Source organism: Monodon monoceros, unplaced genomic scaffold, assembly GCF_005190385.1.
Source record: "Monodon monoceros isolate NGI ecotype Baffin Bay Population unplaced genomic scaffold, NGI_Narwhal_1 Super_Scaffold_10, whole genome shotgun sequence".
Taxonomy (NCBI): Eukaryota; Metazoa; Chordata; class Mammalia; order Artiodactyla; family Monodontidae; genus Monodon; species Monodon monoceros.
The window spans coordinates 47,915,454-47,927,824 of NW_021703766.1; positions in this window are offsets into that span (position 1 = coordinate 47,915,454).

A 12,371-nucleotide genomic window follows, 5' to 3' on the forward strand; every position below is an offset into this window, starting at 1 on the left:
TAGCCAAGATATGGAAACAACCTAAGTGTCTGTCAGTGAATGAATGGATAAAGATGATGTGGTGTTATGTATACAATGGAGTATTATTCAGTCATGAGAAAAAATGGAATTCTTTCATTTGGGACAACATGGATGGACTTGGGGGGCATTATGCTAAGCGAGATAAGTCAGACAGAGAAAGACAAATACTGTATGTTGTCATGTATATGTGGAATCTAACAAATAAAACAAAGTAGTGAGTATAACAAAAAAGAAACAGACTCACAGATACAGAGGACAAATTAGTGGTTACCAGTGGGGAGAGGGACGGGGGAGAGGGGCGTAGGGCATTAAGAGGTTCAAACGATTATGTATAAAATAAACATGCCACAAGGATATATTGTACAGCACAGGGAATATAGCCAATATTTTATAATAACTATAGATGGAGTATAATCTATAAAACTTTTGAATCACTATGTTGTACACCTGAAACTAATATAATATTGTAAATCAACTATACTGCAATAAATTTTTTTAAATTAAATTTTAAAAAGGAAGCTGGAAAAAAGAATTGATTAGACAGGTCATTAAAAAATTCAGATACGTTTAAATAAGACCCTGACCCCCCCACCTTAAAAAAAATTAAAAATAAAAAAACCCAAATTATAAAAACAGAATAAAATGGTGGTTACCAGGGGCTGGGGGTGGAGGATATGGGAGAGCTATTGTTTAAGGGTACATGTAACTAGTAGATAAATAAGTCCTGGAGACCTAATACATGATATAGTGATTATAGACAACAAAACTGTATTATAAACATTAATTGTTCCCACCACTAGAAGAAATAATTATGTGACGTGATAGAGGTATTAACTAACACCACAAGGGCAATCATTTTGCAATATAAGTGTATCAAATCAATCTGTTGTACACCTTAAATCTACACAGTGTTGTAAGTCAAATATATCTTTTTTTTTTTTTTTTCTGGTACGCGGGTCTCTCACTGTTGTGTCCTCTCCCGTTGCGGAGCACAGGCTCCGGACGCGCAGGCTCAGCGGCCATGGCTCACGGGCGCAGCCGCTCCACGGCATGTGGGATCTTCCCGGACCAGGGCACGAACCCGTGTCCCCTGCATCGGCAGGCGGACTCTCAACCACTGCGCCACCAGGGAAGCCCTATATCTTATTTTTTTTTAATAAAGAAAGTGAAAAAAAATATCATGGAAGCTGCTGGACCCACTGGGTCACACGGAAACACCCACAGGAAAGGCTTATTGCCAGATGAGACCATCTGAAACTAAGCTGCTTATCCACACTCTGACAGCATTCATCACTTTTGAGCCCTGCCTGTCAAATCAAAACACATCTGAACCTCAATAAGGACAGACTTCATTCAAAAGGACTTGTATATATGCACTACCAAACGTAAAATAGATAGCTAGTGGGAAGCAGCCGCATAGCACAGGGAGATCAGCTTGGTGCTTTGTGACCACCTAGAGAGGTGGGATAGGGAGGGTGGGAGGGAGACGCAAAAGGGAAGAGATATGGGGATATATGTATACATAGAGCTGATTCACTTTGTTTTAAAGCAGAAACTAACACAACAATGTAAAGCAATTATACTCCAATAAAGATGTTAAAAAAAAAACCAAACACTTGTCATAGGGAGAACCCTCCGATTTCAGAAATCTGCAAGTGTCTCAAATTTAAACAGAAAAGGGCTTTTCTAAGGCGGGGTAAGAAAGGCTGGCAGGAACGTTGTGAGGGAGGAGCCGGTGGCCAAATCAGGGCTTCAACGAGAAATGTTTATCGTCTTCAAAGACATCCCACGGATGTCCTCAAGATGCTTGAGAACAGTAGATACGGTAAGAAACCCAGAAAATAAAACCGCGGTTCTCCAAATCCTCTGACCGGGGAACCTCAACTCTCACCCGGGCCACAGCTCCCCTGTCCACTTGTGGGTTCATTCACTCCTCCATTCATTGTGGATTCCACCCTTTTATCTGAGGGACTGGCGATACGAAGCTGAGTAAGAATTGATCGCCTCTCGGGCAACACAGGAGGTTAATTAATCAAATATCCCTGGATGGGACTTCCCTGGCGGTCCAGTGGTTAAGAATCCACGCTTCCACTGCAGGGGGCGGGGGTTGGATCCCTGGCCGGGGAACTAAGATCCCACATGCCTCGGGCACAACCAAAAAAATAATAATGATAATAAATTTAAAAATAAATAAATAAAATAAAATATCCCTGGAGGGTGATGGAGGGCTTCCTGAAGGCAACAGCTGAGTAGGTTTTTAAGGGCACATGAAAGTTTTCCAGGAAAATAAAGGGAAAGAGCGTCTTCCAGGTGGAAACAATGGCCCACACAAAGGGGTGTGAGGACTCGAGAACTCAGGAAAGGCCAAGTCTGGAAAGTCGGGTCTAGAAAAGGGACCCTGCTGGACGTCACGGACAAAACCGAGCCAGGTGAACCAAACCCTTATTTGATCCAGTGAGGTTTTCCCACTAAACCCCCAGAATTGTCAGACCTCCGTGCAACTCCCCGTTACTGGGAGGAAGGCTTCTGATGGTCACTGAGGCACAGAGAAGAAGTTAGGAGTTGGGGGGGGGGATACTTCTGCCAGTAAGGGGAGACGCTAACGGGAATAGGGAACGTGTCTCAAATGCTTACAGTGTGCGCGGCTCGGTGCTGTGTTTTGTTTTGTTTTTTTTTGCGGTACGCGGGCCTTTCACTGCTGTGGCCTCTCCCGTTGCGGAGCACAGGCTCCTAGCGCTGTGTTTTATGTGTATTCACAGCGTTATGCCTCCTGATGACCCTGCGAGGAGGTTACAATCTTCCTTTTACACAGATGAGGCACAGAGAGGTAACGAGTCCGTGTTAAACCCTCAACGATGTGGCTCCAGAAACCACGATCCTCCCTGCGTTATACTATCCGGCAAGCAGATCCTATGTCAGCAGGAGGTTTCTCCCTCTTCTGTGGGTCTGTCCTTCACTCCCTGGGGATGGCTGAGTAGTGCTCCCCGCAAAGACACCCACGTCCTGATCCCCAGAACCTATGTGTATGTTCCCTTATATGGCAAGAGGGACTTTGCAGACGTAATCAATGTCTTGAGATGGGGAGATGATCTCAGATGATCCAGGTGGACCCAATGTAATCACAAGAAGCTTAAAAAAGGAAGGCAGCCTGTTAGAGAGAACATTCCATGCAGCTGGCTTTAAGGATGGTGGGAGGGGCCACAAGCCGCTTCTCGAAGTTGGAAGAGGCAAGGAATGGATCCTTCCCTGGAGCCCCCAGAAAGAATCAGCCCTCCCCACACCTTGACTTTAGCCGTAATCGCTTTGGATCTCTGACCTCCAGAACTGTAAGAGAATATGTTTGTGTTGTTTGAAGCTAAGTTTGTGCTAATTTTCCACAGCAGCCATAGATAAATGAATCCACTCCTCGACTGTCCTTTCCTGATTCCATGAGAATTCCCCCTTTCTTGTCTTGTATTTGTCTTTAGAGCAGCACGGAGACATGGTGAAGAGCACAGGCTTTTGAGTCAGAGCTGGATTCAGGCCCAGCCACTGCCTATTGTCAACTCTGTGACCCGGGTGCCTTATTCTCATTGAACCTCAGCCTTCCTATCTATTAAATGGGAACAAAAGTCATCTGATCCTCATTAGTTAGAGAATGTATCTAACGTGCCAGGCACTGAGCCTCACATAGATAAGCTCACAAAATCTCCAAAACAACTATGTGGGTTTGGTTTTGTCATCACTACTCAAGTACCATTAAGTGAAACAGAGACTCGCAATGTTTTTGTTCTAACACGACAAATTAAGATACGTCAGAGGTCCATTGGTCCATGAACATAGGAGGGATGGGTCATTGAGCCTTTTCTGGCTTCAGGAAGAAAATTCACCAGCAACGATTCTTTTATTTTTCTTTGCACCGAGCACGGGTCGAATCCAGGCCCTCGGCAGTGAAAGCTCAGACTCCTAACCACTGGACGGCCAGAGAATTCCCACAATGATTCCTTTTTATAAAACAAATAAGAACATAAAAAAATTTACTAAGCAACAAATAAGTAAAGCTGCCAACCAGAATTTCACACTTTTCAAAGATTACAGTCTGAAGTTCGGGTGTCTGACAAGCACATTGCCAAAGACGGCTTTACCATTCAGAATAGCATCTGGTTCTATGAAGCTACCAGGAAAGAGGGTCCCCCGAGTAGAGTGAGAAGAGCTTTGCACCTGCCCACACGTTAATCCTCACAATTATCCTGAGAGGCAGGCTCTGTTGGAATCCTCAACTCGCAGATGACTAACATAAACCAGTTACTTGACCGGTGAGTGGCACGGCCATGATCTGAACTCGGTCATTTTGGGGTTTTTTGGTTTGTTTTCGTTTCTTGTTTTCTTTTTGAAGATGTGGACCTTTTTTTTTTTTTTTCCCCACTGTACGCGGGCCTCTCACCGCCGCGGCCCCTCCCGTTGCAGAGCACAGGCTCCAAACGCGCAGGCCCAGCGGCCATGGCTCACAGGCTCAGCTGCTTCGCGGCATGTGGGATCTTCCCGGACCGGGGTACGAACCTGCGTCCCCTGCATCGGCAGGCGGACTCTCAACCACCCAGCCACCAGGGAAGCCCGATGTGGACCATTTTTAAAGTCTTTATTGAATTTGTTACAATATTGCTTCTGTTTTATGTTTTGTTTTTTTGGCCACGAGGCATGTGGGATATTAGCTCCCTGACCAGGGATCGAACCCACACCCCCTGCATTGGAAGGCGAAGTTTTAACCACTGGACAGCCAGGGAAGTCCCCTGAATGCGGGCATTTTGGCCCCAGCCCCAAAATATATTCTATTGCTTCCCCTGCCCCACATTTCCTGGGGTGGGACGGCTGGCCTGGGCGCTCTGAGGACCAGCTGTCGGCACTGACAGTGCTTGTCCGAGGTGAATTAGAGGCGGCAGGACCCCAGCCCACACTCTGCTCACCAGGGGCTGTGTCTGCTCGGTGGAAGGGGAACCTTCCTGTAACTTTCGCAAAGATGCCAAGCAGGCTAGGGGATTCCTGCCTTTTTCTTATGACTTCATTTCCTTTCTCCAGCTCTGTCTGCTCGTGACTCTGCCCTTCCCCAGAGAAAGGAGAAAACAACCAAGTTCCAGGTGAGCTGCGTTTTCGTATCTTGTTTTGCAGTGAGTGGCCGCGTCTTTTCTGATTTCTTGGAGGGTGAAAGACGATACCCAATATTTACTATTTGTGATGTACCAGGCATTTGCCTTTTATGATGCAATTTCATTTGTTCGTTTTGTTTGTTCTCATTTTTGTTTCCCAAATAATAGTGTAGAAGTGAATTTAAAAATTTCTACATTTACTACTTGCCTTACAAACCAGTTGTTTTCTGACTTGAATTTTTATTTATCTGTTATTGAGGTATAGTTGATATACAATATTGTGTTTCAGGTGTACAGCAAAATGACTGTTATACATATGTACATATCTATATTCTTTTTTCAATTCTTTTTTGTCATAGTTTATTGCAACATACTGAATATAGTTCCCTGTGCTCTACAGTAAATCCTTGTTGTTTAGCTATTTTATATATGGTAGAGTGCATCTGTTAATCGCATACTCCCAATTTATCCCTTTCCCAAACCAGTTGTTTTCAATGCTCTCCTTAAAATAGGTATTCATAACAATTTGCAATAGCAGAAAATGATTTTGAATAGTGCTTTCTTTACTTACTTTTTATAACTGCTTGACTGAGATACAATTCACATACTGTATAATACACCCACTTAAAGTGTAAAATTCAAAAGTTTTTAATATAAGCACAGATATGTGCAACTGTCACCACAGTTAATCTTAGAACATTTTCATCGCCTCAAATTAACACTGTACCTTTTAGCTACTACACCCCCTCCACCACTCGTAAAAATGGAATCATATAATATGTAGTCTTTATGACTGGCTATGATTTTTATGACTGTGATTTGGTGTAATGCTTTCAAGGTTTATCCATGTGTGGCATGTATCACTACTCCGTCCCTTTTTATGACTGAATAATATTCCATTTATGGATGTAGCACATTTTGCTTAATTCATCAGTTTGGATTGTTTCCACCTTCTGGCTGCTATGTATAATGCTACCGTAAACCTCTGTATACAAGTTTTTGCATGCATGTGTTTTCGTTTGTCTTGGACATGTCTCTTGGGTAGAAGTAGAGTTGCTGTGTCATCTAGTAACTCTATGCTTGTTTATTTATTTTTGGATTTAGTGAAATGTATTTATGTGGTTTGCAATCACTTTTATATATAGTTAAGTTATTGCCTGTTGTCTCAGTGTAGGAATGGTTTCCAGGAACTCTCCCTCTGCAAACTGTTAATGAATGTTGACAATGCAGAGTTTTTAAGGCTTGTCACTGAACAAGAGATCTTCAGATGCCTTGTAATCTTGCACCTCATACATGAAAGAAACTTGGTAGGGGACTTCCTGAATTTGACAACGATCCTAAAAGTTTATATGACATTACTAAAACAAGTTGTGGAGCCGAAATAAACTTTTCATAAACTAGCAATAGGAAAAAAAAATTGAATAACTAGATTACAGAAAAGAAAAAGTAGTTTTCCATTCTCTATATAGAAAATAATATAATAAAACCATTGTCGTATGAAAAGGTGATCAAAGATAACCAAAATTTTAGAAAATAAGAATATGGAAATATGGAGAGATTCATTCCTTTAGCTATTTCATCCACAGATATTTATTATTGCCTACTCTATTTTCCAGAATGCTGCTAGGGGCTGAAAATAGAACAGTGAATAGACATAAATAGTCCCTGACATTCTAGTAACTATGTTTAAATGTTTGAGAAGATGCCAGACTCTTTTCCAAAGTGTCTGCACCATTTTACAATCCTGCCAGCCATGTTTCCAATTTCTCCACATCGTTGCCAACACTGGTTATTACTTCATTTTTTTTTTCATTCTAGCTATCCTAGTGGGTGTGAAGTGGTATTTGTGGTTTTGATCTGCCTTTTCCTAACAACTAATCTGCTCATTTCAAAATTGAGTTATTTGACTTTGTATTATTGAGTTGTAAGAGTACCTCATATGTTCTAGATACTAGTCCCTTATCAGATACATGATTTGCAAATATTTTCTCCCATTCTGTATGTTGTCTTTCCATTTTCTTCATAATGTCTTTTGCACAAAAATGTTTAATTTTGATGAAATCCAAGATATCCTTTTCCGTTGTTGCTCATGTTCTAAGAATCCATTTCCAAATCCGAGGTCATGCATATTCACCTGTTTTCTTTGGAAATCTTTCTAGCTTTAACTCTCACATGTAAGTCTTAGGTCAATTTTGAGCTAATTTTGTATAAAATCGGAAGTAAGTATCTAGTTTCATTCTTTGACACGTGGCTATCCAGTTGTCCAGCACTCTTGGTTGAAAAGATTCTTCTTTCCCCATTGATGATTGTGGCGCCCTTGTTTGAAAACCAGTTGACCACAGACATAAGGTTTTATCTCTGGAGTCTGAATTCCATCCCATTGATCTATATATCCATCCTTATGCCGGTACCACATTATCTTGACTGCAGTTGCTTTGAAGTTTTGATCAGAAAGTGTGAGTCTTTTAACCTTCAAACATCTTACGTTGATGCATTTCAAAGTAAGTTGAAGATATTTCCTCCCAAGTATTTCAGTGTCCGTATCATTAACAAGAGTTCAGTATTTGTGGATGGATAGTTTTTCTTTGGAGGTAAAACTTACATACATCAAAATGCACATATCTTAAGTGAACTATTCAGTGAGTTACAAAATCTGAATATGTGTGCAATTAATTGGAGCCCCTAGCAGGATAAAGAATTATCCCAGGGAGTTTGTAATGTCCCTTCCCAGGCTCCTCCCTCATGCTCCTCTCCTGCATAACCAGACTAAACACTGTTCTGATGTATTATCATAAAATAGATTTGCCTATCCTGGGTTTTTGCTGTTGTAGTTAGATGTGATGTCTCTTTGATTTTGTTGTTATTTTCTATGTCTCTTCGGTCTCCCTTTTTCATTTTACTACAGTTTGCAAACAGTAAAGTTGAAAAATCTGTTGGATTGACCCTTTTATCATTATAAAATGTCCTTCTCTGTGTCTTGTACCAATTTTTGTCAAAGCCGGTGTTTCTTTTTTTTTAATTAATTAATTTGGCTGCATTGGGTCTTTGCTGTGCGTGGGCTACTCTTCGTTGAGGTGTGGGGGCTTCTCATTGTGGTGGCTTTTCTTACTGCAGAGCACGGGCTCTAGGCGCATGGGCTTCAGTAGTTGTGGCACACGGGCTCAATAGTTGTAGCTCACAGGCTCTAGAGCGCAGGCTCAGTAGTTGTGGCGCACGGGCTTAGTTGCTCTGTGGCATGCGGGATCTTCCCGGACCAGGGCTCAAACCCGTGTCCGCTGCATTGGCAGGCGGATTCTTAACCACTGCACCACCAGGGAAGTCCCCCAACTCCATTTTAATTTTCCTTTCACACTTCAAAAGACACAAATAGGCTGAAGGTGAAAGGATGTGAAAAGACATCGTGCAAACAGGAACTGAGAGCTGGAGTGTTCATTACTAATATCAGAAAACAGTGACTTTGGGACTTCCCTGGTGATGCAGTGGTTAAGAATCTGCCTGCCAATGCAGGGGACACAGGTTTGAGCCCTGGTCTGGGAAGATCCCACATGCCAGAGAGCAACTAAACCCGTGAGCCACAACTTCTGAGCCCACGTGCCACAACTACTGAAGCCTGTGAGCCTAGAGCCCATGCTCCATAACAAGAGAAGCCACTGCAATGAGAAGCCCGCGCACCGCAACAAAGAGTAGCCCCCGCTCGCCTCAACTAGAGAAAGCCTGCGTACAGCAACGAAGACCCAACGCAGCCAGAAAAAAAAAAAAAAACGGAGTTGGTATTGCTAAGAGCACTCGCTAAAGTAGAGCCAGGAGGCCATTGAGGAAGTGACGTAAGTCGTAAGCACGTCTCAGCCTGGTTGGAATCTGACCTTTTGATCTGATGCAGCTATCTAGAACCTCTGCCAGAAATTCATGCCTGTCGACTTACCAATGCTTACACTAAAAAAAAAACCTCATGATTCCTAAGAACAAATATTTTCTGGCTCACATCAGAATCCACTGCAGTTCTCACCCAGCAACGTTTTTTCTCCATTTTTTTTAAAACTGAAGTATAGTTGATTTACAAAGTTGCGTTTCTGCTGTACAGCAAAGTGAATCAGCTATACATATATATATATATATATATATATACACATTCTTATTCTTCTCCATTATGGCTTATCATAGGATATTGAAAATAGTTCTCTGTGCTACACAGTAGGACCTTGTTGTTTATCCATCCTATATATAATCGTTTGCATCTGCTAATCCCAAACTCCCAATCTTTCCTTCCCTCAACCACGTCCCCCTTGGCAACCACAAGTCTGTTCTGTATGTCTATGAGTCTGTTTCTGTTTTGTAGATTAGTTCATTTGTGTCATATTTTAGATTCCACATAGAAGTGATATCATACGGTATTTGTCTTTCTCTTTCTTCACTTAGTATGATAATCTCTAGTTCCATCCATATTGCTGCAAGTCACCCGGCAACTTTTAACAACCTTAAAAGCTTTTTGTCTTTATAAGCCCACGACTCTTTCTCTTCCTTGGAACACTCTTTCATGGTTGCCTCATGGTTGCCTGAAACTATGTCTCCCACATTGCAGTTCTTAAAGACCCCAAATAAACTCTTTACTTATTTGCAGATTCCTGCATTATTACTTTTTTTTTTTTTTTTTTTTTTCGGTACGCGGGTCTCTCACTGTTGTGTCCTCTCCCGTTGCGGAGCACAGGCTCCGGACGCGCAGGCTCAGCGGCCATGGCTCAAGGGCCTAGCCACTCCGTGGCATGTAGGATATTCCCAGGGCACGAACCCGTGTCCCCTGCATCGGCAGGCGGACTCTCAACCACTGCGCCACCAGCGAAGCCCCCTGCATTATTTTTTGGTTGACAGGAGCACCTAAGGGACATCTCACTCCTCAGCTTTTCCTTTTAAGCTTTGTGATTGGTTCATTATCTGCCCCAGCTGAACTGCCTCAGACCACGATGATGTGAAAACATTGCACGGGTTGGGCCTTCCCAGGGAATCAACTAATTGACCCAATAATAATTGTTTGGGAAGGAGGCTTTGAAAGAGCCCTAGGTCTACTCTGCTTCCTCCAGTAATGGAAATGCAGCCTCTCAGCTTCCAAGGCTACTGCTGAGCTGGGAAGTGGGAGATGGACCTAAACTAAGTTAAAACCACAGACCTTGCTCTTCTTACGAGATTCAGCTGTTTTTTTTTCTTGACTAAATACACCTGGGCTGCTGCAAGCCTTTGGTTAATTTCCAGAGTTCTGGGAAAAAAGTCAATTCTGTATCTACCAATTTTTTCATTACTTTTACGTAGAGTGAACTTTCAGAGGTCCTTAACTCTACCATGTTTGCCGAATGTTTCTGTATAAGTACTTTCGTGGATTTATCTTTTCATTTGTCCTAGGTCAACACCCAGGAGGGTAATCACTGGGCCACGGGAGAGATAGTATATTAAGGTTTTTTAAAAACGGCCAGACCTTTTCCCCCCAAAGTTGTACCACTTACAGTACAAACATTTGAGGTTTCCAGATGATTCATATCTTTATAATGTCACATGAACTGAATCATACAATTGAAATGTCATAATTGAATTAGACTTTCAAGTATGACTTACTACATTTAACATAAATGATATTCATCAATATTTCATTAATATTCATTCCTCTTAAAATTCTATTTCGCAGTATGGTATGGATTTATCTCAATTTGTTTATTAACCAGCTGATGGATCTTTCAGTTGGCACTTATGAATAAAGCTGCTATAAACGTTGCATACAGATTTTTGGATGTGTTTTCATTTCTTTTGGGTAACTACCTAGGAGTGAGATTGCTGGGGTTTAGGGTACTTTTTAGTCAACTTGATAATAAGCTGTCCTCCCTCCCTCCCTCCCTTCCAATCTGATCCATTCTAATAGGTGTGTAGTAGTATACTACTGTGGTTTTAATTTGCATTTCCTTATTGACTAGTGATCTTTTGAAAATGTTCAAATATTTTTTCCATTAAAAAAAAGTTGGATTATTTGTCTTCCTTGAATTGCAAGAGTTCCCTGGATATTCTGGGTACAAGTCCTTCAACAGATTTATGTCATAAATATTTTCTCTCATTATGCATCTTAACTTTTTGAAATAGTATCTTTAATGAAATAGAATTTATCAAGCTTATTGAGTGTCTTTTGATTTCATCCTTTCTGTGTCCAGTATAAGAAATCTGACTAACCCATGTTCATAAAGGTTTTCTTCTATGTTATAAGCTTTATAGCTCCCGTTTTACATGTAGGTCTATGATACATTCTGAGGAAATTTGTGAATATGGTGCAAAGAATCAAGGCTCATATATTTTAACCTAAGGTTGTTCAATTATTGCAGTAACATTTGTTGAAAAACAACTTTCTCCATTGAATTACCTTGGTACTTTTGTCAAAAATTAACTGACAGTATATATGTGATACTAGTTATGGATTTTCTATTCTGTTTCATTGAGCTATATATCTATTTCCATCCTAATATCAACCTATCTTGATTGCCATAGCTTTACAGTAAGTCCTGAAATTAAGCAGTGTGTCTTCTAATTTTCTTTTAAAAAATTGTTAGATGTTCTAAACCCTATGATTTTTCTATATAAATTTTTATTTATTTAAAAAAATTTATTTATTTTTGGCTGTGTTGGGTCTTCGTTGCTGCACGGGGGCTTTTCTCTAGTTGCGGCAAGCAGGGGCTACTCTTTGTTGCGGTGCGTGGGCTTCTCATTGCAGTGGCTTCTCTTGTTGCAGAGCACAGGGTTTAGGCTCATGGCTTTCAGTAGTTGTGGCACATGGGCTCGGTAGTTGTGGCTCACAGGCTCTAGAGCACAGGCTCAGTAGTTGTGGCGCATGGGCTCAGTTGCTTTGTGGCATGTGGGATCTTCCTGGACCAGGGCTTGAAGCCGTGTCCCCTGCATTGGCAGATGTATTCTTATCCACTGTGCCACCATGGAAGCCCTATTTAGTAAATGATGTGGTCTTTTCTATAAATAGGCCATCCAACATTGCCCCCTACATAGCATGGGCTTGTGTGTTTATAGTTTATGAATCAACAATCAACGGCCTTTATTTGGGGGGGGCCCACACCCCGTGACATGTGAGATCTTAGTTCCCTGAACAGGGATGGAACCGGTACCCCCTGCAGTAGAAGGGCAGAGTCTTAACCACTGGACCACCAGGGAAGTCCCAATTTTTCCATGTAAATTCTAGAATCCACTTGT